This window comes from Bombus vosnesenskii, unplaced genomic scaffold, assembly GCF_011952255.1.
Source record: "Bombus vosnesenskii isolate JDL3184/JDL3185 unplaced genomic scaffold, Bvos_JDL3184-5_v1.1 scf7180000013428, whole genome shotgun sequence".
Taxonomy (NCBI): Eukaryota; Metazoa; Arthropoda; class Insecta; order Hymenoptera; family Apidae; genus Bombus; species Bombus vosnesenskii.
Window position 1 is genome coordinate 28,986 of NW_022883043.1, and position 11,171 is coordinate 40,156.

Here is an 11,171-nt window from a genome sequence, read left to right on the forward strand (position 1 = left end):
TTATGGAAGTTTTATTCGGTGAATCAATCTTATGGACGTGAGTGTATACGCGTATGTATACGTGAGTGATGATTATGAATACTATGAATAGGTTTCTTCAGATTGATTGCGTTGTTATTGGCACAACGACGAACACTGATCGTCATACGATGGCACGATTTGCTTACAATATTCTTTCCTTTCTTTTTTTCTTCTTCCTAAACCATAGAAACAGTCAATTAGAGTTATTTTTTTTAAATGTACGCACAACTCGTTTTAGATAAATAAAAGTCCAGCAGTTGGTGCTGAAGAAATTATAACAATAATTTAAAAAGTCTTCAAGCTTGGATTTTATTAATATTGTACGTTATTTAAAATCGTACAAAAAAATATAACGAATAGATAAATAATCGTTAAAAATACGTGGATAATCGTTCAAAAGATATAAAACTGTTTCTTTTCACAAAGACAAATTATCTAAACGTACTATTTTTTTAAATAAGATTTTGTCCAATATATTCCAGTGAAAAATGTTAAAAACATTAAAGGAATCAAAAATTTAAATCTCCCTAATTTATTATTTACGTAATTAATAAATTACGTAATTATTAATTTACGTAACATTTTCGATATTATTCTACGTAATATCTTTGAATATCAAATTAGCACCAACCGCTGAACGATTCGAACGTGCGTAACGCAAGTGAAAATTAGCATTAAAATTATAAAAGCTCTTAAAAGATAATAATAAAAATTATATAGGAACACGATTTCTAAGCTCGCTCTTTTTATAATTAAGGCTTACAAATTCTTAAACGTAAACGGTAAAAATAAAAATTAATGTAGGAGAATAGAAAAATAATATGTTCCGATTTTTTCTCGTACAAAAATCGTCAGACTGATCCGCTTGTAATATTGTTACTTCTAAAAAAACACGAATCCTCCTTCGTGTTTTTTAATTGAATTATTATTAAAAATCAGATAATTATCGTTCACAGGAGTGATAGTGTTGATGTCCATTGAAGTGTGTCTTATGGTAGCAAGGCAACGACCAGAAATGTTGGTCCCTTCCGAATTCTTTGCCTTGCTTGATAGTCTGAGGAAGATTCTGGCCGACAGTTTCCGGCAGGAACAAAACCAGTGCAGCGCCAAAAAAGGACACCGTGCTGATAATGAGCATTGGAAATCCCTCCCAAATTGCAGCCTAATGAACAAATATTAATTTATATGAGCAAAGGTTAAATACCATGAAAATCTGGTCAAAGTATTTCTCATTTAAAAAGTTTCATTAGAAAGTTTCAACCAATATAGTTTCATATCTTAAGTTATTCCATCATTTTTTATTTTAAATTTCAATTTTTTGATTAAAGATCAGTTAAAGAAAAGCGTTGGTTGCAACTTCCAAAACGGGCTTTCTAGAAAGTGAGAAATATTTTGATCAGATTTTTATAATATTTAACTTCTTCAGGAAACAACTTGTTTTAAGGTAAGAAAAAAACTATTTTACATTTTCATGAGAAAATTTACATGAGAACTTTTTCATAATTTCTAATAGCGCTTATTGTATCTTTTGGAATAAATTAAAGAGAAGTTGAACGTGGATGTACTTAGCGGTGTTTCAAAAATGTTGTAACAACAATAGTAGTATAAATATTTATTTACCGAGTCAGTGATATATGGCGCCAAAGAGTGTGCAACTATTCCGAAAATATGAATGAAAGATACGCCCTGCGATCTGACTGGCGTGGGCAGAAGTTCTGCTGCATACTGAAGACCAACATTGGCTGCCATGTTCAGACAGAATCGCGACAATATTGACATTACTAATTTCGCGAGCACTGGGGAATAAATTAAAAAATACAAAATTAATCCTGGGTACACAATACTTGATTGTAAGTTTAATTAAAAATATAGTCCGATCGAAGCTTAATCAAAATCAAATTAAAATTTCACACAAAACTTTAAACTTCTATAAATCTCTAAATTCTAGAAAACCAACATATAGAAAATTATTGCTTCTAAAATGTGCACACCTCTTTCAATTTCGCCACTAAATTAATTCCTAATAATTCCTAAATTCTAGTTCCATCAAAATAATTATTTTCCAAGATTAATACCTTCGAAGTTGCCAAAATTCTTTTACATTCGTCATCAACTTAATTTCAGATTTTTCTCAATAATACGTCATTATAATCGTTTTAATTTTACTTTAATAAACAGATCGATATATTTACTGGAATGCAGCATAAGTTCAGCGATACTGAGTACACAGGTCATTGCCATCGTGAGAAATCCGCAGAGTCCACGACCCCATCGGTCGAGCAACAGGGCGAGTAATAACCCAGCTGGAAGTTCTGTGGCACAGGCGATCGAGAACGACACGAACACCGAGCTCTGGATAAGTTTTAATGAATACACGTGACCGTCGAACGAGATCAGGGTGAAACACCTACAAGATTGTATCGGTTATTTATGAAGGTTTTCTCGCAACATGAACTCGTATCTTATACTTGCCAGAATGCAACTAGAAGAATAGTGTTTCTCGCCAACCGTGGCGTTTTGAACAGATCGAGCAGCGTCGCTGATTCTTGAATTTTGTCCGGTGCCTCCATGTTACTCTGCAAGAATTTATTTCGAGAATAATTAACGAAAGATATAATACGAGTCGTGCCTTTAGCCCTTACACAGTTCAAAATTCATAACACACTGAAAAGAAATTTTATTTTCATTTTATTCGTCATTAATAGATAGCACGAGCAGTGGCACTTTGCATTCTGTTTTATGGAATTAGTCGGCATGGCTTTTGATATCGAGATTTATTAATATAATGGGTGGTTGGTTGATTAAATACTTTTCTGATCCGAAATACAGTCGGGAACAAAACTAAGTGGATTAGTGGAGAAAATGTAAAAATTCATTTCAATCATTTGCTGAACTATCTGCATATTATTAGAAGGAAATATAATAAATAAAACTCAAGTATATGAGGCTGATACTAATTTGATTATACTTTCTTCACATCTATTTCCATTAACTATAGCAGCTTATTTTTATCCCCGATTGTACTTGTAAATTGTAAATATTTTATAATTTCTATATAAATTCCCAGATTTACTTCAAATTTTGTACGAGATCGATATAATACCACAATGGAATCGCGACAGTCAAGTTTCATTTCATATTTCATTTTTCATCGCGTTTCATTTTTAAAACCTGTCTATGCATGTTAAAATACATTCGCGAGTCTGTGTGTTTTCGACGTGAATCAAATATATCTGTCAGCACAGATTCAAGTACTGTACCGTATGATTTCGCGTAAGCTTTCTAGAATTCTATTTGATCGAACTTACGACGAATATATCGCAAATACGCGAGTCTGGATTTCTGCGATTGATCCTAGCTGTTCTCCGTAGTTTCTCAACAACCTTGTCCATCATCCCGTTGGAAACGTACCAGCTTGAACAGAGCAAATACGAGTGATATGGATCGATAAGTAAATTTGCATAAATCTCAAAGCGCAAGTTGAGAATTCGAATAATCGAACGATTAGGAGTTTACTTACCGGGCGCTCTCGGGAAGAATCCACGGTGTGATAGCGACAGATAACAGCGGTATGGCAGTAACGTAAGTAAAATATCTCCAGTTCGCGATATAATAGGCTATCCATGGTAAAATTGTACTGGCCACTGCGAAGTATACGCCAAAGGCGATATTCACGACCAACGTCCGTTTCGAAACAGCCATATATTCGAGCACTGCGGGATAATTGATCGTCGATGACTCTCGGAATAACTGATTATTATATCAAGATACTTAACGACGATTATTCTTTATGTTGCAGTAATAGAACATGGAAGATCTATCGAGTGAAACCGGTTATTATTAATATGGAGCAATTGATGACGAGCCGAATGAACGATACCATCAACATAATTGTAGGATAATTGTAAGATTATAAATATAATTCCGATTTTAAATTAATCCGTTTACTCTGCAAACGTGAATGTTCCGAGTTTGAGCTGGTCCGTATAACAAAAAGCGCTACATAATGCACGTGTTTTGCTTCTAACGTATTTAAACGAATTACGTGTTGAAAATTTTGTGATAATTTTCATTTCGAACGAATATACAGAGTGGTTGGTAACTGGTGGTACAAGCGGAAAGGGGGTGATTCTACGCGAAAAAAGAAGTCGAAAATATAGAATAAAAATTTTTCGTTCGAGACTTTGTTTTCGAGAAAATCGACTTTGAATTTTCGCTCGATACGCGTGCACTTTATCGCGTCTCGTTATAACGGATCTCACTGTAGATCGTTGTCTCGATGGAAGAATTAAAAAAGAAAATTTGTATTCTATATTTTCGACTTCTTTCCGCTTGTACCACCAGTTACCAACCACCTTGTATAACTCGATTTAAGAATATCAAGATATAACTATCCTCGACGACATGAAAATCGATGAAACGATCTTTAACAATAACAAAATCAATATATTCATCTCTGGTGGTGGCAAAAGCTCTTGAATCAAGAACTCGAACCGTATAGTTCAATCGAGTACAGCAACGTCAAAATTATCTTCGAGGAACAATTCATCAAAAATTTCTCACGCAACATCATCTTTCACGTAATAGAAACATTGACTTCATACTAACGTTATCTCTCGCGTGACTGAAACATTGGCTTATCGGTCGAACCTCTCGCACTTTCTACTTCGTAGAAGGCTTACCGATAATCAGAGGAATGTTGATACAGTTATCGAACGCCAGTCCAGTGAGAAACCTACAGACGGCGAATGACCAAAAACTATTTGCGCTGGCAGTGAAAATGGAGGCAAAAAGGGCGATACCATTGCAGAACATTAAAGCTGGGATACGACCCTTGTGATCGGCGATCCAACCGACTAGAAAACCACCGATGATGGATCCGCAGAAGAAGATGGCCTGCGCCGTTGATACGAGGTATTCTTGGTCGCATACCCAATCTAGCTAATCACCAAGGTTAAGAGTTAGTCAGCGAAAAACCAGATTCATATTTTTCAGAATATAATTTTAATCCTGCTGCGGTCTTCGATTCTGCTCGCAGTTCGATGAATGAAAGAGTTCTTTATGCTCTGAAAAAAACGTTCGCGTAAAATCGGAACGAGGAATTATCCGTACTAACAATTATCGTCTTATACTTTCTTTAAACTTAAGAAATTTACTATAACAAGGTTAGAGTAGATCGGAAATGACCCAAAGAACGCAGCAGAAGTGTAAGAATTTCGAAGCATGCGATTCAGACAACGATGTGAATACTTCACCTCAGTTCCTATACTAGGATATGGAATCTGCGTAAAATTATACTCTCATTGAGTACATTTTATCGTTTTGTTTGTTTGGAAGCCCGATGAGCTCAGGCTCTTATCGCTCTTCAACAGCTCTGTGAAGTTTACGTCCTTCCGTTGACATTGTTCGTAATAAGGATAAACGTTCGTCACTGGAATCGCTATCTTAATCCTAAACACCCCATACGATAGATGATTGATCATTTTAATTATTAAAATAAGAACCAAAGTCCAGACAGAGTAATCCAAAAATATCTTGTATCTTATCGTGAAATTTTTCTACAATATTTTCTAATAATTTTCGAAATGTTCGAAAATTCGAGAAATTCCAGAAGTCACAATATTTTAAAGTCACTTTCTACGAACAATCAAAAATATCGTTCAAAGTTTAAAGGAGCTTTCGTTGCTACGTATATCTCCTTTTCTTTCTTTCCTTCATTATACATACTTACCTCTCTTCTTCGGTGAAATTCGAGTTTACTAATTCGTCTATCCTGCACCAGTGTTCCGTGGGAATAATCGTAATGAAAAATTGCGAGAAATACAGAAACGCGTACGTCGCGCCATAAGGTAGTAACGACAATAACAACAGCCATTGATATCTCCCGTAGTCACCGACATACGGCAGAACATCATCGAAACTTTCCAATCTTGGTCTCAATCGAGTCGCTTCAGTGGGCAATATAGAGTTACTCTTCTCGTCCTTCATTTCGCTGAAACAGAATCCATCCTTGATTTCCAGGCGTAACAGTATAAAAGTCGTATAACAAAGTTTTCAGTCTTCTAGTCTTTGAAATAAATGTCATTCGGCAGTTCCTTTGATGTTTCACATTCTGTGATTCCAATTACAATGCTCCTTTCCTCTCCCACAAACAGGAAATTATTTTCTGACAGAACGCAGGAACAATCTTACCCGTCATTCACGTTTTCCCCTTCCATAGTTCGAGCAGCAAAGTCTCAATTATGATTTTAGATTTTGAAAGGCAACGGAGATGAAAGAGGAGACCCGATATGCTGATCGAAAGACGTTCGGAAATGAACTGAAAGAACGAGCGAAGTCCGGCAACTGTTCGCTTTGTTTTCGATTCGGTTAAACGTTAAATTAAGTGTAAGTGTTTGCTCGAGTGCCGGCCAATTACTGTGCCGGGAGTCAAGTGAATCGTGACACGCGACTCGTTCAAATTGAATTGCATACGAACCACGCTCGCGAGATCATCTTTAAAAAGGGCTGATTCGGTATACGCGGCGATGTCAACGTGATATCTACATGTCTGAGGAAAGTTTCGACGAAAGAAATAGCCTCGAGTACTGGTTAATGGTGTTCGAGTTATCGTTTGGATATCGATATTATAGATTTGCAAATGAGATAGAAGAACCGAAGGAAAGTTTGTTGACTCTGTCATATTTAATTAAATGCAGGAGAAAAATTGAATGGAATAATTTTCTGATTAATATTGTTTGTTTATTACTCGTAATTCTCTTACCCGGCGACTTAAGGGTGACTTCCGGTTACAGTGCTTAACTAAACTAAGTTTTCGATCAATATATTGAACTCTATTGGAAAATAACCGAGAAAATTTTAAGCCATCGAAGGCTAAGAATAAATGAAATAATTGAAGGTTTTTCAAACCTGTTTTAACACTAATATCAGGGATATAAGAAGATGGTACTTCTGATGTATCAACGCAATTATTTGATTATTTACCATTCGTTAAAACAGACGGTCTTAGGGACTGAGGTGGTTAATTAGATATTGAAAAATTAAAAGAACGATTTCCAAGTTAAAAGTAAAATAATATATCGATCTTTCGCAAAATTTTTATATCAAATTGTTCATTTTCGTATCAGATAGAGCAAAAGGTTAAACTGATATGTTTACTTGAAAATGGATTCAGGGAAATTAATCATTTGCCAATTAAATTTAAGCGAATACGTGAAACAATATTATCATATAGAATAAACACGGAAACGAAACAGCTGACAGAAAAACCATCGATTTCGAGACATCGATTAGAATGACTAGTGTCATTGTCAGGAGCGAGAAAGTGGTCGAGTGCTCGAAATAACTGACCTGTTTGGAAAATACGACAACGAGAAACGTTCGTGTCTACGAGCCATCGTGTCTACATAATAAATACTTGCGTGTGTACGTCTACACAAATGGCGACATTTTTAAAATCAAAAATAGAGTATATTACCCTTGATCGTCCAAACGAAACAATTGCTTATAATTACAAGACATTTGATACAGGACTTTGAGAAATCAATATGCTACAATTTGTTGGAAACATTTAGCTTGCACATAAATCACATATGAGCCAAACTCACGCGACTGATAACGTTACATTGCACTGAAACTGAGGACTCGATCGATTCTCAAAATTCCAAATACAATCTTTTAAATTAATTTTCACTCATTATCAAGAATCCAATCAAAATTTCTTTTTCCTAATTTATTAGTAACATTCTTAGGTAGAATTAATAATTATCGCTTCTCTTTTATAAACGATTATCAAAGCGAAAAATTAAATTCAGTCTATAGAAGAAAATGAATACAGAAGTTGAAACCCTTATCTGTCACCAAACGATTCTTCTATGTCTAATTAACGATAGTCTCACGACGTCAAAGTGAAACTCCAAACTGATCGTTTCTCGTTGCTCTTTGTTCAAAATATCGATCACGATTAATCAGGCACTACCAACCACATCTACTAATATCACTGTCAGATCGATTAACAGCAAGTTATGAAATTAGTAATTAAGGGCACCCTCGATCAAACCATTTTTCTCTCTCAACGTCACACTAAATCATGTCAAATGTATCTTTCCGTTCCAAATGTCGTCGACTAACTTCCAACGAACAAAATGTCTCAATACACTAAGTTCGATACCTTCGTGTTCTTTGTGGAGATAACCGAAGAATTTTTCCGTTATTGTAGCATTTTCGTTGCTGCTTCTTAATTTAAAAGTAAAGAAATAAAATTAGTTTGAAAAAGCAATTAAAGTAATTCACGTGGGTTTCTTTGAAGACGGCGGAAAATCGATGATAAAACGAAATAGAAATAGAAATAAAATAAAATAAAATCTGCGATTAAACGAATAATTAATACATGTTATTTTGAAAAGGAAATTGGCGATAAAATAGGCGAAAAACAGTTTCTATTAAAAAGGTTATACGAATAATCAACGCAGTTTGCTTCGAAGCAAAATTAGAATTGGCAATCGAGCGAATGATTGACGATTTATTTGGAAAAGTTAGCGGAATCAATGACTAAACAAGCGAGATTTCGTTAAACACACGATTTCCTTCGTAAAGAAAGAAAAAGTAGATTTGTTGATTACACGAATAATCGCTGCAGTTTATCTCAAAGAAGAAATAGCGCGGATGGTCAAACAGGCGAGAAACAAGGTTTCTCCGGGAAAAGAAAATAAAATAGCTGATCGAGTAAATAGTAAATACAATTTACCTTGAGAAAGAAGCAGACTCGAGCGATCAACACTGTTTCCCTCGAAGAAACGCTAAAATTAATGGTCAAACAATCAAAGTAAGTAATTTTTCTCGAGGATAAAGTAGGATCAGTAGTTAAATCAACAAGATTGGTACAGCTTCCCTTCAAGAGACACTATGATCAATATTTATACAGGCAGTCACGGAATCTCCCTTTCGACTGATCCAATCATTGAGTGAAACGATTGTATTCGATGAAATTTTCCTCGAAGATGAAGCAGAGTCGCAGATCCTTACGTAAACGACCGATCAAGTTTCCACGGCAATAAACCTAAATTCCCTGGCTAATTGAAAATATAAAGGAGACACGACCACATTTCCATTTAAAGAAATGCAATTGTTAGTTAAACAACGATAGGATTTTCTTATTCGAAAAGAGAGGAGAAAAATGTCCGATGTTCACGAAGTCTTGTACAAATATGAAGGGGAAACCGGCTCGCGTATCGCTGATATAGAAGCTTGCTTAACGAAGACGAACACGATACTCGGTGACACGTGTTTGCCAATAAAAAAGGAGAGAATCGAAGAGAAACGGAACCGAAGGAAGAAACGTTGATTGACAGTGGAACCGGCGAAACTAAAAATAGTTTGGAAAACACGATTTTCCGATCGCGAACATCGAGGACCACGTGCTCGCGTTGCCATTGATCGAACTCCATTTAGGTTTGCGGCAAATCGTCGCAACAATCGTCGACGTTGGTAGAACAGAGACACAGAGTTCTTCTGTCTCACAAAAAGCAAGGTGCATACATATGTATTTCCTTGTTTCTCCAAAGCATAGTGGCGCCACGCCGGAAACCGGTTGTCCGAAGCCAGCCATACTTTTCAATGGTGTTGAAATGAATTGTATTGTCGTCTTGTCGCGTACTAAAATTGCGATATATGGACGGTGTTAAAAATTGACGTTGAAACACAACTGATTTTTGCAATTTAAATAACGGATGTATTGAAACGAATTCAGTGGATTTTTCAGGTAAATTTGTCGTTTGTTTTACCGGGTTTGATCTTGGATCGACTTTAGTATATTTTTCATATTTAATTGAAATGGGGAATTGCGTTATGTTATTTGTTGATACTCTGTAGGTTAGAAATGTTAGCATCGTTATTTTAGAATTAATATTTACAAAAGGCATAAATGTAATTGAATTCTAAAGAGGATTAATTAAGAATGCTCAAGCTTTTTGTGAGATTGGTTTTTTCTTGCAAGCTACCTCTATAAATTAGACCTCTCCTGAAGGGACACGTAGTTTCGTCAACCGGTTTCTTCTAACAAGATTCGTAGAATTTGCTTTTTGCGAAGGGACTGATTTATGAATATTGTTTCTTCTGAAAAGACTGCTTTGTTACCATAAAAAATCAAGGACAGGTTTTCGTAGTTTATATTCACCGAAATATTCACACACACAATAATTTCGAACAGTACGATTAACAAATTACTAAATATGTCTGTACAAATTTCACCTTACGCTCGAAGATACAAGCAAAGCGAAAATTAAATTTCCAAAATCAAATATCAAGAACAGTAAATAACTATATGCAGAATATTCTTCTAGCGAAAGACAGACAGTCTCTACTCACTATGTACATACGAAGAGAAAGATACACACTACATTCCAAACACATGTCCAAACACAGGAATGACCTCGTAACTTACATAACACCACAACTGAAGAAATTACACCATATAACATTGAATGTGACGGATGTAATATGGCACATCAATTATCGAACAAAAAGTTTCATAAAATTCAAATTAAAAGAAATATGGGATCGCGAAACACACAACGGGTGTGCATAAGTTATGTACGTAACTTCCAACTTACACACATGCAATAGGTTTAACCGTTACTGGCGTTGATAATAACAGAAGCACAGTCATGGATCCGTTACCATGTCTAGCGTTGTTTCAACGAGTTTCATTCCCACTTGATTTAGTGTCGCTCCTAACCGCTGGTTCACGCAACAGAGAAGGATAAAATGAACCACGACAGATATACAATTACATACTTACGTACTATATGGTTCAAAGTCTATAAATAATATTGTAGACGGTATAATTAGAGGCCTTCTGTACTATTTCCGCACGCAGTAACGTCCTAAACGTATACACGGAAAACTTTAAATCGTAGCACAATTGAAGCCAGAAGAAATTTTAAAGTGAGCTAAAAAATGAAAAACAAGCCGAAGATTCAAGAATAACAGAATTACACTGGAAACTCTATTTGGTGGGGGGAGGGAGGGGGGCGCGTTTGAAAATCGATCGCGTATTACGCGGTAGGTAGTAGCTGACTGATATGATTGGAGTAATAAATGTCATTACGGATTATTTGATATCACTGTAACTTTTTGAATAAAATTCAATG

At 35.4% G+C, this 11,171-nt stretch overlaps 1 pseudogene; it reads right to left on the bottom strand.

Annotated features, from left to right (window-relative positions):
• Positions 1-820: 820 nt before the first annotated feature.
• Positions 821-10,824, bottom strand: LOC117237986 (annotated as a pseudogene).
• Positions 10,825-11,171: the final 347 nt, after the last annotated feature.